Source organism: Diabrotica virgifera, chromosome 10 (assembly GCF_917563875.1).
Source record: "Diabrotica virgifera virgifera chromosome 10, PGI_DIABVI_V3a".
Classification (NCBI taxonomy): Eukaryota; Metazoa; Arthropoda; class Insecta; order Coleoptera; family Chrysomelidae; genus Diabrotica; species Diabrotica virgifera.
In genome coordinates this window covers 98,974,071-98,991,647 of record NC_065452.1, presented here as the reverse complement: position 1 = coordinate 98,991,647, position 17,577 = coordinate 98,974,071, and positions in this window count along the sequence as shown.

Here is a 17,577-nt window from a genome sequence, read left to right as displayed (position 1 = left end):
ATGGGGTGCACAAATTTCACTATAATTTTTATTTAAGATGTTCCTGCCATTAGCATGTCACGTATCCATTTTCAATAAAAAATCTCCAATAGTTTTCGATATATTCGAAAAAATCGATTTTCATTTTGTAACTTTAAAGGGCTGTAACTTTTTTTATGTGCATATTTGTGCTAAGGTAAGTTAGGTTCATTCGAACTATTTTTGCTCCCAGAATATGTGATTTGATTTATGACCTGTATTTTTGTTACATCCTGTATATTTGAAAACAATTTAATCTTCAACCTTAAAAACGTAAGCATTTCACTAAGAATTCTTTTGACATTACCTGTATCTTTAGCTGCTGACGAGCGATCTTTTTCATCATTTTCATCATCATTTAGACAATGCTTCAAGAACGATCGCCTGGGCTAGCAATATTAGATAGCAATTGAACAAGAAATTTTTGATGGTATAAATGTTAGAGATGTAATTGATGAATTTTCAACAGCAAAGTCTCAGAAAATATCGCTACTACAATAGCTATTTTTTTTTCTGTTGTACTGATAGCCCAGTAAATGGACGTGAAATACGGCGATACGGTGTAATTTTCAGGGTAACCCGAAAATTTGGTTGCAGGTTCTACCCTTACCCTCCACTTCAAAGTTGGACTTGTATCGTTGGTTGCTTTTCCTTGGGGGGTGAATATTACCCCTTCTCGGTGGTGAAAAAATATAGGTTTAAAATAAGTCCAGAAATGGATAAACTGACTAATTCTAAGCAACTTTTGTTCCATAGAGTTTTGTAACTCAATACTTTTTGAGTTATTTGTGAGTGGAAATGTTTATTTCTCAACAAAAAAAAAACATGTTTTTAGACGGTTTCGTAAATAACTCAAAAACTAAGTATTTTATCGAAAAATATTGTTATAAAAAATGTAGCTTATAAAAAAACGAAAAAAATGGTGTATTCATGAAGTCTATAGACATAGTACAAGCAAAATTGTAACTCATGAAAAAACGTTTTTATTCATCAAATTCCAAATCGAATATTTAAACGTGAAATAACCAAAAAAATGACGCACTTTTCGGAGAAAACTCATTAAAACTTATTATGACTTCCAAACTTCATTTTTTGCTTTATTTCCTACCTATCAACCTACCTTCTAAAAAATAAATAAATAAACATAAACCAAAATGCCTAAGGGGCGCCAAAATACCTTTTTTGCACAGAGGCGCCAGCAGCCCTTACGGGGGCCCTGGTAATTTCAGTACCATAAACAGTCACCGATTCAGCATTACGTCGCCTTCTCCACTCTCCTATCAATTCATCTCCTTATCATTCATTGGCATGTACCGGGTGTCCCAATAAGAATGGCGCTCGGCCATATCTCAGGAACCGTTTACAGTACAGCTTTGGGAAAAAAAATTTTATCACAAAAGTTGCCTCGAAAAAAGCCTGGAAATTATTTTCATAATTGTAAGTCCACCGCTAGAGGGCGTAATTGAATATCAAAAATTAAAAAATCGAAATTTTACAAAATTTGCCTAATGAAAGGGCACTGGAAATCCGATTATCGTATTTTTCATAAAATTCTGCGCATATTTTATTTCACAAGTTTAAGTCTACCTGTGCAAATAAGAGGTGGGGGTGAGTGGGAACCTTGTTATGAAAAAATCGCTGTAAGTCCGGTTCTGTTTAATAGATTTTTGCAAACTTGGTCTTGTTGAAAACAGCTCTTTTTCGTCAATGTAATAGTTGTAATTTGGAAACAGCCTATTACGTAATATGCCGGCTAGGAGGCGCTATTTTTTTTTTAGAAATCTAGTTTTCTTTGGAAAATATTAAATACAAGTATGCATTTTTTTTTCTGTATTACAAAATTAGACCAAATTAGCAACAGAATACCGAAAACCGCATGTCTATACCTTTTTTCTATCTCGAGATATCTTAAGAAACGTGTAAATTTTAAACATAACTGTTGCTGACATATAAGTGGAAATATATAGAAGCAAGTAGTGTGCTATGGAAAAGAAACATTTTCCAGATGTCACCGTATATAATAAATCAAAACAAAACATGAAAAACTCTACTACTGGGGTGACGTCTTTGGGCAGGGCCGTGCGATGCTATGATGCGGTGAGGCAGCCGCATCAGGCGGCATCACAAGGGGGGCGGCATAATCAATAAAATCAAAATACAAATTGAGCCATTAAATAATTAAAAATATATATAGGAAAAAGTGTCAGCCGAAAATATTTAACTGGTGAAGGTTTAACAGAACTTATTTTGTCAAATTTGGAAAAATTAGTTCTTGATTTAAAACGGCTCAGAGGACAAGGCGGGGTTAATATGAAAGGAATAAGAAAGGGTGTGCAAAACAGAATATTTGAAAAATATCCGAGGGCGATTTACGTGCCCTGCGCACATGCCACCTTAGTCATAAATGACGCAGCGTCTTCTTCTACAGAAACAACAAACAACAACCTTTTTTTGTATTATACAAGAACTGTACACTTTTTTTCTGGTTTTACAAAGCGTTGGGAAGTTCTGAAAAAACATGTTTCACAACTAATACTAAAACCGTTAAGTACTACTAGATGGTTAAGTCGAATAGATGCATTGAAACCTCTAAGATTTTAATTTTGTGAAATATACAGGGTGTAACAAAAACACAGGTTATAAATTAAATCACATATTCTGGGAGTAAAAATAGTTCGAATGAACCTAACATACCTTAGTACAAATATGCACATAAAAGAAGTTACAGCCCTTTGAAGTTACAAAATGGAAATGGATTTTTTCGAATATATCGAAAACTATTAGAGATTGTTTATTGAAAATGGACATGTGGCATTCTTATGACAGAAACATCTCAAAGAAAAATTATAGTGAAATTTGTGCACCCCATTAAAATTTTATGAGGGTTTTGTTCCCTTAAACCCCCCAAACGTTTGTGTACGTTCCAATTATTGTGGTGCCATTAGTTAAATTCAATATTTTTAAAACTTTTTTGGCTCTTAGTACTTTTTCGATAGGGCAGTTTTTATCGAGTTACGGCTTCTTTTTTAATGTGTTTACATAAAAATTTTATGAGGGTTTTGTTCTTTTAAAGCCCCCAAATGTTTGTGTACGTTCCAATTAAACTATTACTGCGATACCATTAGTTAAACACAGTGTTTTTAAAACTTTTTTGCCTCTGCATTCGATAAGGCACCTTTTATCGAGTTGTGGCTTCTTTTTTAATATGGTTCAAAATATACCTAAAAATGTAAATCATAAATAAATTTTCATATTATTACCAAGTCGCAATAATCGTACATATACAAATATGTGGTGGATTTGACAAATATTCAAAATATCTCGATAAAAACTAGACTTTTCGAAAAAGTGCTAAGAAGCAAAAAGTTTTTAAAAGATTGTTTTTAGCTAAAGGTACTACGATAATAATTAAATTGGAACGTACACAAAAGTTTGGGGGGTTTAAAGGAACAAAACCCCCATAAAATTTGTATTGGGTGTCTAAATTTCACTATAATTTTTTCTTAAGATACTACTGCCATAAGAATGGCACATGTATATTTTTAATATCTCTAATAGTTTTCGATATATTGGAAAAAATCGATTTTCATTTTGTAACTTCAAAGGGCTGTAACTTTGTTTATGTACACATTTGTACTAAGGTAAGTTAGGTTCAATGGAACTATTGTTGGTCCCAGAATATGCGATTAACTTTATGACCTGTATTTTTGTTACACCCTGTATAATGCCTTATTCGAAATAATAGAAGACGTCAACAATGATTCAGAAACTAAAGTCAAAGCACGAGGATTAGTAAAAAATAATAAAAATTATAACTTTATATGCGGTGTAGTTTATGGCATGATATTTTATTTCATATAAATTCAGTCTCGAAGATGTTGCAACATGTAACTATAAATTTGTCAGATTGTTTAAAAATGTTGTCAGAAACTAAGAAAAAATGAAAATTAACTGACCATTTGGCTATGACCAAATGAAAATTACTGATAATAAAATTGCACAAAATCTTGTAAATAAGTTCCGAATTTCCTGCTGAAAATTAATATTGCGGCAAGAGAAAAATTCGTCAATTTGATCTGTGGATCAGCTCTCAACAGAGGAAGACAAATTTATAGTAAATTTTTTTATCTATATTTTAGACATTACCTTTAATTCTTTAATTGATCATTCAAACTCATAATAAAAATTTTAAATTTATTTTATGGTATTTTTAAATTGAGCGAAATATAAGAAAAGGGAAAGATGATAAAATACTAGAAAAATACAAGGAAAATATTCATTCAATACTTTTCACAGAAAAAGAATCGGATATAGAGGTAAATGATTTTCTAGAAGAATTATTGCATGATTTATCCCAAATGGTACCATACTCCATGAAACCTTTAGAGGTTTTGAACTATTTGTGCCAAAATAACCTAATTTCTTTATACACAAATATAGTTGTATCATTAAGGGCCGGTATTATTTGTCCCGATTAAATCCCGGTTAGAGGAATTTTGTCATGCGAAGTGCAGAAAGTTCCGGCTCTAAGAATTTTATTAACACTCTCTATCTCGGTAGCTTGAGGAAAAAAGTTTTTCAAAATTAACAATGATTAAAAACTATTTACGAAACTCCATAAGACAAACAAAACTAAAAAAATAGCACTTATTTCAATAGAGTCCTCACTAGCTGCTACTTTAGACTACACCAATCTGATTGACGAGTTTACCAAAATTAAAATCAGAAGCATAACATTGTAATTTTCGTAAATGTTATTTAATGTTAATACATATTTCATTTTATTTAAAGTATGTTTTGCTTTTAAAATAAAAGTTTTCGTTCATTTTGTGTAATTTCATTTAATAAAAATAAATACCTACTAGTATTAAGTTTAAATAATATTTAGGTGGCGGCATTCCGAAGACTTGCATCATATTGAAAAGATGTACCGCACGGCTCTGGGAATATTTCATTGCATATATTCTAGCCGCAACAGTTGCATTTCTTATGCATTCAAAGAATGTGTCTATCATGTAAAATGCTTCTTAGTTTGGAAGAATCATCTTGAATTTCACTCTGTATAAATTTTATATAAAATTTAATAGAAACAAACCGCAACAAACCATCAATGAACACATCTTTATGTTTTACTGATTTGGCACATAATTTGACACATGATGACTTTTTACTTCAAATAGTTCTTTTTTTTCCATAGCACACTACTTGTTTCCACTTTGACTTCCTAACTTAGTTTACCGGTGACAATAACAGTTACGTATTTATCTTAGTTGGGAATAGGATAATTGATATTAAAATATAATGAACTAAAAATTAAAAATTTGTGTAGAAAATCTGACGTTTTAACATTTTCTACGATTCATCGAGAGAAAAACAAATGCGCGGAGGCAACAATTCATAAAAATTTACATATTACCGCTATTTTTTGGTATTATTTTAAGTATTAAAATTAGTGTAATATTTAAATAAAAATAAAATTAAACTGTTTACAATATATGTATTTCGTTAAAATCATAATAATAGAAGTATAACTTCTTACTCGCGTACAAAGTACACACACTCTTTTTTTGTTATATTTTATTTATTTATTTTTTTTATTTAAACAATATAAATACACCTAATCTACAAGATTAATCAGTATTTTTTCTTTAACCTAATTTCCCTAAAAATGTTTGTAAACTAGATGTCACCTGGTCCATCCTAGCTTTTTTTTTACATGAAATGTCCACTTCTTTGTTGTGGCTACACAGCACAGCACTGACTCTGCTTTTCACTAATTGCTCACGTATTTGTTGTGGCTTCAATACAATGCACAACACTAACAAGCCCGGCACAACTTCACACATTACACGAGCTCGAACGGTTTAGTCCTCTTGAGCCTTCGCATCTGGGGTTCGTTGACAAGAAGCTGAAGTGCTTCGTGGTTGGGATGCTTATGGAGCCTGTCTTCATGTCTCCTGGCGACTTTCTTAATTTCATTTGGAATAGATTCGATTTTAAGATCTCTACGCAAATCGTCGTTCCGAACATACCAGGGAGCACATACAATATTCCAACAATATTCGGTTCTGGAGCGTTTCTAAATTTCGGTAATTACTTTTTTTGGTACAGCCCCATAATTGTAGGCCATAGGTCCACACCGGTTTCAATATCTGTTGGTAAATTAGTACTTTGTTCTGGATGGAAAGTTGAGAGTACCTACCCATTAGCCAATACATATTTTTGTACTTTATCTTCATCTGTTCAGTTTTCTTTTTAACGTGCTCCTTCCATTTTAGTTTGACGTCGAGATTTAAACCCAGGTATTTCGCTGTTTTTTTATTAGGAACAAAGTTGTTGTTTAGGATAATTGGAAGATTATTGATTTTCTTGTTAGTGAAGTTAATATGTTAAGTTAAATTTTATAGTGTTATTTGTCTTATTGTTGTTTTGATTCATTATATACGGTGACATCTGGACACTGTTCCTTTGTTTTTTTTCCATAGCACACTACGTGCTTCTATATATTTCCACTTATATGACAGCAACAGTTATGTTCAAAATTTACACGTTTCTTAAGATATCTCGAGATAGAAAAAAGTTCCCACTCACCCCCAACTCTTATTTGCACAGGTAGACTTAAACTTGTGAAATAAAATATGCACAGAATTGTATGAACAATACGATGATTGGATTCCAGTGCCCTTTCATTAGGCAAATTTTGTAAAATTTCGATTTTTTAATTTTTGATATTCAATTACGCTCTAGCGGGGGAGTTACAATTATGAAAATAATTTCCAGGCTTTTCTCGGGGCAACTTTTGTTATAAAATTTTTTTTCTCAAAGCTGTAGTATAAACGGTTACTGAGATATGGCCGAGAGCCATTCTTATTGGGACACTCGGTACAGTCTTAATTTAGATTGTCTTTTTAGTAGCTTAAATCTTAATAATGATGATGTATAATGCTCTATTCCACACGACTTTTTTTATATATGGTTGTCATCTGTGGTTGCCGCCGCTAGATATTTCAACTGTTTTACTACTTCAAAGTTGTGGTCATTAGGGAGCGTTCAAGTATTAGGTACGTAACGCGATTTTTGACCACCCCCCCCCCCCAACCTGCGTTAGGTAATACTTGAACGGCCCCTTAATATTTCTGTTCTGCTTAACTCTTGGTCTTGGATTTTTGGTTACTAGCATGAACCTATTTCGTCTTCTCTTCATTTTGTCGAAGGCCCAGACTACCTGTTTCTTCCTCGAGTTGTGAAGTCACCTCTCTCACGTCTTTTGTAGATTGTAGAATAAGCGACTGCACTTAGATCATCAGCAAAGGCCAACAATAGTTTTGAAGTTTTGATCCTCGATTCGCAAATCTTGTCTTAAATAGCCTTTGATATTTGTTGTCAGTAAGACATTTTGAAGCACAAAAATTAAAAGTAATCTCGGTACATTTATTGAGTTCCCCTCCTGGCACTGTAATTTTTTCCTCGCCGCTAGTGGGAGGGCCAAGTAAAGGTTGGGTCACACATATCCGCACCGCCTCCGAGCCAGCATGGCCATTGGTCAGCCATGCTGACTCGGAGGCGGTGCGGATATGTGTGTGGCCCAACCTTAATTGGTCTTGGTCCCTGAATTTGTTACTAAAGTATCTAGCAGCCAAAAAAAGAGACTGGGCAAGGCAAGGCTATGATTGGCCACAAATTTCAGGCTTGCGATTGGTCAAGAAGCTTATATCTTATATCCGTAACTCGTCAACTGTCAACTTGTCATAACTATAACCTAAGAAATTTAAAATAATTTATTAACGGTTTATTTTAAAGGACACCGCACATATCTTAAGGAAAATATAAGGCAAGGCCTATTGAGGTGGAATGTCCGTGGCATGTGGCGTGGTACTGACTAGAGATGGTCCGGCCCGCTGTTTTGATATAGCAGTTGCTTTTTCAGCATTATTCAACGTTTTCGTGTTGATATAAGAAAAACAAAATCATATTTGTTTTGTTTCAAAAAGCAGTTTTGTTGGTATTTAATGTGAACATATAAATAATAATTGTTGCTAAAATAATACATCTAAGTAGGGACATTTTTTGAACTGACAAAAAATATAACAAAATACATGGTGGTTGTAATATTTATATGGTCGTAGTATTTATTTAACTTTACTGTTTTAACTGGGAATAAGCCACAATATTAGTTGTTAGAAATTGAATTGGAAAGATTTGAATTTGGAGGTGAAATTAAACTTTCACTTCGGAAATTGTTCCAAATGAAATATATTTTATAGCAATGCCCTGCACATTCCTAAAGCCGGCCTCAAACGACTCGTGGACTTCGCAAGTACAGAAACAGAATTATTCGCCTACTTGGAAAGTATACGTGTTTGCGATTGCAATTACAAACAGGGCACTCACACGACGTGTAGGTACAGTTTACAAGTACGCGGGCGTAAACATTTGGCTTAACGACCTTGACAAATGAATCAGTAGTTGTGTGATTACTAATAAATAGACCAGGACATTCGATATTTAAATACAGCACGTAGAAAGTTACAACTTTCTTCATTGTTCAGGATGACACCAGTAAAAAAGTCAACAATAGAAAAATGGCTGGAAATGCATAGTTGCATTTTAAAATGCATGATATGCATCCAAAAGGGCATAAACATGTCAAAAAATAAGTGTATTAGGGCCAGATTTTGTTACTCGATTGTTTTTGGGTCGCTGAGGACGAATATGCCATCAGAACTGGCCATCGGGCACCTGGTGTCCAGATTTACTGCTAAGGCACGTCATCTAGAGTTTAGAGGGTTTTCGGCACTAAATTTATGCAAACAGATTACTCGTGAGTTTTTGGGGTAGCTAAGCAATAATACTCCATCAAAACCGACCCTCAGTTGCACCTGATACCCAAAACTCCTCCAAACTCCTGAAAATAACATGCCTTAGCATTATGTACCAGGTGGTCGGGGGTCGGTTTTGATGGCGTATTCGTATTCAGCGACCCCAAAAACCGCCTACTTAATCTATTTGCATGCATTCAGTGCCGAAAACCTTAAAAACACCAGAAGATGACGTGCCTTAGAAGTGACCACGGGCACAAGGTGCTCCGGGGGTCGGTTCTGAGGGAGTATTCATGTTCAGCAGCACCCAAACCCCCGTATAATCCGTTTGCATTAATTTAGTACCAAAATTCCTTGAAACTCCAGAAGATGACGTGCTACAGCAGTGACACTGGGCAATAGGGGCTGCGGGGGCCGGTTCTGATGGCATATTCGTATTTAGCGACTCCACAAACCTCAAGTAAACTGATTGCATCAATTTAGGGCCGTTAGCCCTCGAGCCTCCAGATGACGTGCCCTAGCAGTGACCCTGGGCACCAGGTGCTCCGGGGGTAGGTTCTGATAGCGTAGTCATGTTCAGCGACCTCAAAAACCTCGGGAGTAATAAAACTTGGCCCTTAATATGCTTATTTTGACATGTTTATGCACTTTTTAATGCATGTTAAAAACTTTAAAAAGCAATTATTAATTAGGCATTTCCACCCATTTTTCTATTGTAGACTTTTTTCCTGACATCATCCTGAACACAATGCAAAACTAGCAAGTCTCTAGGTGGTGTATTTAAATATGTAATTTAAAAATCGATTTATTTCGGTTTACAGTTTACCAAGTAGCAAATAAACCGCTTCTTTACGCGCATATTAAAAATTTAAATTTAAAGTTACTAATTGATTCAGGGGCAGCTATATCAATATTGAAACCAGGTAAAATTTTAGATTCTTATCACTTTAATCATGAAAATTTTAAAATATTTGGTATTAATAACGAACCAATTCAAGTTACAAAGAGCGTAAACTTAAGTTATTTTCGAGTGTTCAAAAATTCTATATAGTAGACATAAATTCTCCTTTTGATAAAATACTTGGATATGATTTTTTAGAAAAGAATAAATGTGTTATTGACTTTGGTTTGAATACTTTATTTGCTAATCATGAGGAAATCCCATTGTTTTCATCTGATCGGGAACATATCTAATATATTTAGTCTAAATAATAAACACGAAAATCAAGTCCGAAGTAATAATCTTATCGACTCTGAAAAAATTGATACTATTATACGTAAACTAAAATTAGACCATCTCGATAAAAGATTACAGACAAAGATAAAATATATTCACGTGAAGTTCCAAAATATATTCTCGTTACCTAACGAACATCTAACTTTTAGCAGTCGAATAAAACATAATATCCGTACTAACCCTGAAAATGACAGTCCGATATATACTAGAAATTATCGGCACCCTCACGTTCATAAAAAAAGAGGTCAATAAACAAATAACAAAATTATTAGACCAGGGAATAATTCGCGACTCTGCCAGTCCTTGGAATTCGCCATTTTTTGTTGTCCCCAAAAAACTTGATGAAAATAATGTTCAAAAATGGAGGATAGTAATTGATTTTAGAAAATTAAATCTTATCACGGTTGACGATAGATTTCCTATCCCGAATATTAGCGATATTTTCGACCTTCTCAATACCTCTAAATTTTTTTCGACAATCGATCTGGCGTCGGGTTTTCACCAAATTCCCATGAATCCCGAAGATATCGAAAAAACAGCTTTTTCCACAGAAAACGGGCACTTTGAATTTACTAGAATGCCGTTTGGGCTTAAAAACGCTCCTAGTACCTTTGCTAGAGTGATGAATGACATATTTCGAGAGCACATAGGCAAAACATGTTTCATTTATATGGACGATATTTTAATTTTTAGTAATATTGTCGAAGATCATCTTAAAAATATCGAAATAATTTTTGAATTAATACAAAAAAATAATTTAAAGATCGAACCCGATAAATGTAAGTTTTTAACGGATGAAATAACTTTCTTATCTCATTTTTTGACACCGGAAGGTATTAAACCAGACCCGAAAAAGATTCAAGCTATTTTAGATTTACCAGTCCCGCAAAATCAAACCGAATGTAAATCATTTCTCGGCTTATTCGGCTACTATAGGAAATTTGTAAATAATTTTGCTGATTTAACTAAACATTTAACGGGTTTGTTGAAAAAAAAAAATATAAAATTTCATGTAACACCCGAAGTTGTGGAATGCTTTAACAAATGTAAACAATTTTTGACCTCGGAAAAAATTCTGGCTTATCCTAATTTCTCTAAGGCTAAGGCTCCACGGGCGACAAATTTACGCTAGCAGTAGCCGTAAAACGAACTTAAGGTTCCGCGGAACGGAATAGGAATAGCCGAACTGTACCGACTACAGGACTTGTGCGTAGTCGGTTTAGTTCGGCTATTCCTATTCCGTTCCGCGGAACCTTAAGTTCGTTTTACGGCTACTGCTAGCGTAAATTTGTCGCCCGTGGAGCCTTAGCCTAAGGAATTTATTTTGACGACCGATGCATCAAATGTCGCTGTCGGTGCGGTTTTGTCACAGATGTCCGATAACGGTGAGGATCGACCTATTGCTTTTGCATCGAGAACATTAAATGAAACGAAAATAAAATATTCCACTACATAAAAGGAATTATTGTCTGTTGTCCACTTTACAAATTACTTCCGTCCATATCTATTTGGAGTTAAATTTCGATTAGTCACAGACCATAGGCCACTTATATGGCTTTTAAATTTAAAAGATCCTAATTCTAAATTATCACGATGGAGACTGAAATTAAGTGAATATAATTTTGATATTCAGCATATTTCAGGCAAAGCAAACACAGTTGCAGACGCTCTGCAAACCATGTGTATCAAAAACAAAATGAATATACCGAATTTGAGAATATTAAAACTAACTTAGTTTTAAATTATTTATCCTACTCTAATGAGCAAATCTTAGACGTTAACAATAAGAGTATTTTATATCTATACGATGAGAATGACAGAAATATAAATCATTTCGAAATTATCAATGATAATTTTCCCACTGTTGGTGACTCGGATTTTGAAATTTTTTTAAAGTTATACAGTGTGTCATTGGGAAACGGAACTTTAATGGTGAATAGAGGTCACCGAGCCGGTTCTAGATATAGTACATTGTTTGCCCTACCGACTTTTATAACCGAGTTACAGGGTGTTTTATCGATTTTGCCCATTTCTTTCCTAAGCCATAACTTTAGAACCACCCTGTATATTTTTTTGATATTTGGTACACATATGTCTCATTCAAAACCCAAACGACCGACATACTAACCATAAGAAAAATCCAGTTCAGGATTAACAAAAAATTATAAAGTAATTGTGACCTTAAAACAACACCCTGTATATTGAAATTTTGAAAATGTATTTGCATATTTGCAGATATTATTAACTTTTAGTTATAAATTATTAAAGTTAATGAATAAATACTAATTTTAAAAATAATCAATACTTATTTACCACATTGGAACGACCCAATTACTAATGACAAGAAAAATCCAGGTCCGGATTAAGAAAAAAATATAAAGTAATTGTGACCTTGAAACAACACCCTGTACATTGAAATTTTGAAAATTTGTTTGTGTATTTTAAAAGAGCATAAAAAACTGCGTTAAAAGATGCATGTCAAATTTTTGTGCAGAAATCCCAACGGCTTAAACCAAAGAGATGATGCGCAACGGCTCCCTACAACATGGAAAACGGTACTGAAGAAAAAGACCAAAATAAATCAGACCGCAACATCTACGCGTAACATCCCTCCTGCGACTGAAACCTACACTGGACCAATAACAAGAGCCAGAGTTCGCGCAGGGCAAGCAGCCCCATCAGGATCAACTACATAAGTGACGGTATCGTGAGTAAGAATTCAGTTTACTTCAAGCAGCAGCGAGAAGCGGAACTACCTGACTTGACAATGGCAAGTGAGATCTTGCCGAAACGTCGTCAAAATAATGGTTTTTCTCAAAACCAAAATTATTCAACGCGGAGTCAAACCCGGAAAACAACAGAAAGCACATATAGCTCCCGCGGAAACTTCAAGTGTAACATATATATATATATATATATATATATATATATATATATATATAAAATAGATGAAATAGAGAATGTGGAAAAATCCCCTTACGAACAATTCACACATCCACCATTTCGGGCTGGGAAAAATTTTTCGAATAGAATCAAAGATCCAAACACCAGTTCTTAGAAATGTGTTTCGCCCTCTTCAACCTCTCTGGGCTCGTCGGTAAAGACAAGAGGTTGAATATCTTTAGACACATTCTAATCAAAAAACAACATTAATATATATATATATATATATATATATATATATATATATATATATATATATATATATATATATATATATATAAAGGATGTTAAGTAAGCGAGTACAACTATAAACATAGAAAAGAAAAATCATTGGCAAATAACTCGCAATGTGAATGTGAATACAAAATTAACAATATAAAAAGATGGAATGCAACTGCAGACACGTGTTTCTGACTCATTAATCGTCATCAGTACAGTATAGCCAAGTTAGAAGAATAATAGTTTAACTTGGAAAAAGATCACTACAGGAGCAATATTACCATTTGTGACAACAATGTCAGAAGACCCTGCCTTTCAGGGCGACGACCAACACAGTCACGGAGGTAAAGCTACTTGAGAAAAGAAAAGCCAAAACCTTATAAAATAAAGGATGTTAAATAAGCGAGTACAACTATAAACATAGAAAAGAAAAATCATTGGCAAATAACTCGCAATGTGAATGTGAATACAAAATTAACAATATAAAAAGATGGAATGCAACTGCAGACACGTGTTTCTGACTCATTAGTCGTCATCAATACAGTATAGCCAAGTTAGAAGAATAATAGTTTAACTTGGAAAAAGATAACTACAGGAGCAATATTACCATTTGTGACAACAATGTTAGAAGACCCTGCCTTTCAGGGCGACGACCAACACAGTCACGGAGGTAAAGCTACCTGAGGAAAGAAAAGCCAAAACCTTATAAAATAAAGGATGTTAAGTAAGCGAGTACAACTATAAACATAGAAAAGAAAAATCATTGGCAAATAACTCGCAATGTGAATGTGAATACAAAATTAACAATATAAAAAGATGGAATGTAACTGCAGACACGTGTTTCTGACTCATTAGTCGTCATCAATACAGTATAGCCAAGTAAGAAGAATAATAGTTTAACTTGGAAAAAGATCACTACAGGAGCAATATTACCATTTGTGACAACAATGTCAGAAGACCTTGCCTTTCAGGGCGACGACCAACACAGTCACGGAGGTAAAGCTACCTGAGGAAAGAAAAGCCAAAACCTTATAAAATAAAGGATGTTAAGTAAGTGAGTACAACTATAAACATAGAAAAGAAAAATCATTGGCAAATAACTCGCAATGTGAATGTGAATACAAGATTAACAATATAAAAAGATGGAATGCAACTGCAGACACGTGTTTCTGACTCATTAGTCGTCATCAGTACAGTATAGCCAAGTTAGAAGAATAATAGTTTAACTTGGAAAAAGATCACTACAGGAGCAATATTACCATTTGTGACAACAATGTCAGAAGACCCTGCCTTTCAGGGCGACGACCAACACAGTCACGGAGGTAAAGCTACCTGAGGAAAGAAAAGCCAAAACCTTATAAAATAAAGGATGTTAAGTAAGCGAGTACAACTATAAACATAGAAAAGAAAAATCATTGGCAAATAACTCGCAATGTGAATGTGAATACAAAATTAACAATATAAAAAGATGGAATGCAACTGCAGACACGTGTTTCTGACTCATTAGTCGTCATCAGTACAGTATAGCTAAGTTAGAAGAATAATAGTTTAACTTGGAAAAAGATCACTACAGGAGCAATATTACCATTTGTGACAACAATGTCAGAAGACCCTGCCTTTCAGGGCGACGACCAACACAGTCACGGAGGTAAAGCTACCTGAGGAAAGAAAAGCCAAAACCTTATAAAATAAAGGATGTTAAGTAAGCGAGTACAACTATAAACATAGAAAAGAAAAATCATTGGCAAATAACTCGCAAGGTGAATGTGAATACAACATTAACAATATAAAAAGATGGAATACAACTGCAGACACGTGTTTCTGACTCATTATTCGTCATCAGTACAGTATAGCCAAGTTAGAAGAATAATAGTTTAACTTGGAAAAAGATCACCACAGGAGCAATATTACCATTTGTGACAACAATGTCAGAAGACTCTGCCTTTCAGGGCGACGACCAACACAGTCACGGAGGTAAAGCTACCTGAGGAAAGAAAAGCCAAAACCTTATAAAATAAAGGATGTTAAGTAAGCGAGTACAACTATAATCATAGAACAGAAAAATCATTGGCAAATAACTCGCAATGTGAATGTGAATACAAAATTAACAATATAAAAAGATGGAATGCAACTGCAGACACGTGTTTCTGACTCATTAGTCGTCATCAGTACAGTATAGCCAAGTTAGAAGAATAATAGTTTAACTTGGAAAAAGATCACTACAGGAGCAATATTACCATTTGTGACAACAATGTCAGAAGACCCTGCCTTTCAGGGCGACGACCAACACAGTCACGGAGGTAAAGCTACCTGAGGAAAGAAAAGCCAAAACCTTATAAAATAAAGGATGTTAAGTAAGCGAGTACAACTATAAACATAGAAAAAAAAAATCATTGGCAAATAACTCGCAATGTGAATGTGAATACAAAATTAACAATATAAAAAGATGGATGCAACTGCAGACACGTGTTTCTGACTCATTAGTCGTCATCAGTACAGTATAGCCAAGTTAGAAGAATAATAGTTTAACTTGGGAAAAGATCACTACAGGAGCAATATTACAGGACCCTGAAAGGCAGGGTCTTCTGACATTGTTGTCACAAATGGTAATATTGCTCCTGTAGTGATCTTTTTCCAAGTTAAACTATTATTCTTCTAACTTGGCTATACTGTACTGATGACGACTAATGAGTCAGAAACACGTGTCTGCAGTTGCATTCCATCTTTTTATATTGTTAATTTTGTATTCACATTCACATTGCGAGTTATTTGCCAATGATTTTTCTGTTCTATGATTATAGTTGTACTCGCTTACTTAACATCCTTTATTTTATAAGGTTTTGGCTTTTCTTTCCTCAGGTAGCTTTACCTCCGTGACTGTGTTGGTCGTCGCCCTGAAAGGCAGAGTCTTCTGACATTGTTGTCACAAATGGTAATATTGCTCCTGTGGTGATCTTTTTCCAAGTTAAACTATTATTCTTCTAACTTGGCTATACTGTACTGATGACGAATAATGAGTCAGAAACACGTGTCTGCAGTTGTATTCCATCTTTTTATATTGTTAATGTTGTATTCACATTCACCTTGCGAGTTATTTGCCAATGATTTTTCTTTTCTATGTTTATAGTTGTACTCGCTTACTTAACATCCTTTATTTTATAAGGTTTTGGCTTTTCTTTCCTCAGGTAGCTTTACCTCCGTGACTGTGTTGGTCGTCGCCCTGAAAGGCAGGGTCTTCTGACATTGTTGTCACAAATGGTAATATTGCTCCTGTAGTGATCTTTTTCCAAGTTAAACTATTATTCTTCTAACTTGGCTATACTGTACTGATGACGACTAATGAGTCAGAAACAGGTGTCTGCAGTTGCATTCCATCTTTTTATATTGTTAATTTTGTATTCACATTGCGAGTTATTTGCCAATGATTTTTCTTTTCTATGTTTATAGTTGTACTCGCTTACTTAACATCCTTTATTTTATAAGGTTTTGGCTTTTCTTTCCTCAGGTAGCTTTACCTCCGTGACTGTGTTGGTCGTCGCCCTGAAAGGCAGGGTCTTCTGACATTGTTGTCACAAATGGTAATATTGCTCCTGTAGTGATCTTTTTCCAAGTTAAACTATTATTCTTCTAACTTGGCTATACTGTACTGATGACGATTAATGAGTCAGAAACAGGTGTCTGCAGTTGCATTCCATCTTTTTATATTGTTAATTTTGTATTCACATTCACATTGCGAGTTATTTGCCAATGATTTTTCTTTTCTATATATATATTATTTGTATGCAGTGACTCTAGAGGGCAATTGATTGTACCCCCAGTGCATGGCGACGGGTAAAATCACAAGTATTACTATAATTGCCACCCAGCGTTTATTATCAGTTCGAGTTTTCACAAATCTCTCTGATGGGAGGTAGAGCTCGAAATACATATAAGAGAATAGTGGAACTGGAATTGAAAAGAAATGCAACCGTAGTTAATATCGGTTTAATAAAATATTGAACTTACTGTATATATAGGCCTGCCTGAGGACAATCTTTGCGCTACTTTTCTCATTTCTGGACATTCCATTATGTTAATGATTGTCGGCCTTTTTCTATAGTCTGAAATTTTCATTTTTTGTAAGAGCAAACATAATGCTCCAGACCTTCCTAAAAATAATAAAATAATTTATTAACTGTAACCATTTAAAATAAAACGAGCGGTTTTAATTTATATAAACTATCTACAAGGCGATATCTTCTTCAAAACCAACCTGCTTATAGTACAGGGTGTGTTAAAAGAAGCAAGACGGTCGAATATTTCGTGAAATTTACATCAGATCGAAAGACTGAAAAGCACTTG